The following is a 1,606-nucleotide window of genomic DNA, read 5'->3' as shown; positions in this document are numbered from 1 at the left end:
AAGATCGCCTTAGGGTCACCATAAGTGAGAAACAACTTGAAGGCACACAACAACAACAAAAAAGTTAAACCGAAAGCTTTAACAGCTAGCATCCATAGTTTTTTGTGGATTTTTCCAATTATGGAAACCTAAGGTGAACGTCAGGAGTAAACTCTTCCAGAACCTGGCCATATAGCCCGAAAAACCTACAAAAAACTAATAGCAAAGTTACATGGGAATTATTTCATATTCCCACAAATACAGTATGTTTATACTGTTAAATATGTTATAACTACATTGTTGCATTGTACATCTATCACCAAAGTCATAACAATTAGCTCTAAAAGTAACTGTTGCTCTGACAGTAAGCTACCTGGTTGCTAATTGCATTACAGTTATGAAATCCAGAGATTCCTACATTTGTAATGAACGCTCTTGACAGCAATATTCTGCTTCAAATGTTTCTTAAATATGGATCCTGCATTAGGTGTAGTGGTTTCAGTGTTGGACTAGGATACTGGGAGACCGGAGTTTGAATCCCTACTGGGCCATAGAATCCCACTGGATGTCCTTGGGCAAGTCACACTCTCTCAGCCTCAGAGGAAGGCAAAGGCAAACCTCCTCTGAACAAAGCTTGCCAAGAAAATCCCGAGACAAGTTCACTTTAAGGTTGCCATAAATTGGAAATAACCTGAAGGTATAGGGTAATTTAAATTTCCTAAGGCTTCAGCTTTTGTTAAGGAAACAAAAATATTAAATATCAAAAATGTCAAAGCCAAGCCTATTAGAGTCTAGCTTTGAATCAATAGAGTAGCAGAAATGTGCCTTTGTCTAACTATGCTTTCTTAAGAACTGAGACTGACTCAAAAAACAACAAACACAAGTAAACAAAAGTTTACTAATGGCGTTAATCTATTAAGGCTATATTCTAATCTGGCTAGTGAATAGTTCAGGTAAAAAAGAAATCTTTATCCCACCATCTTTCCAAAGAAAATTGGGAGAGGAGGAAAATGAAAAACATGCAGTTCAGTAGAAAATCTTGAGAGAGATGTCTGTTGGTCAGGGGGAAAGAGAGTGCAGAAATTTTCCAACAGAACACCCACAGTAACAAATTGGTTGCTTGGAAAGGAAAGTAGAGCTCTTCTGTGCTTGCTATCTTTTGGGTCTTCAATGGAGGAAAGAAGGGAACAGTGTGTTAAAACTTTAAAAGACAGCTTGTGGCACAAGATCATTGCTGAAGGGCAGGGCCAAAGCATATTACTTGTACAGTGTGCCTGTTCCATATGTGGGTGCACTATAAGCAGCTTCCAGCTTATGCAGAAGCTGCATACCAATTAAAGCAATGGCATGCACCCACCCCAAGCCTGTGAACCATTGTTTTTAATGGGGTGTGAGCATATGCAGATTTCTCCCAGAAAAGGAAACTGCAAATATACAGTTACTTTGGTTGAGGGAAATGATGATGTGTCCACATGCATGATATGTTGATATTTGCCTGAATCTACAGACATAAGTGACTGGTTGGGTGGTGGGGACATTTTTATGTTCATGTTTGTCTCAAGCTGCTGCTTTTCTCATATCTTTTTATTAAATACGTGTTATACAAATTCAGTTAATAGTGTGCAGA

The sequence above is a fragment of the Sceloporus undulatus genome, chromosome 5, assembly GCF_019175285.1.
Source record: "Sceloporus undulatus isolate JIND9_A2432 ecotype Alabama chromosome 5, SceUnd_v1.1, whole genome shotgun sequence".
NCBI classification, from domain to species: domain Eukaryota; kingdom Metazoa; phylum Chordata; class Lepidosauria; order Squamata; family Phrynosomatidae; genus Sceloporus; species Sceloporus undulatus.
Note: the sequence above shows the minus strand (reverse complement) of the source record.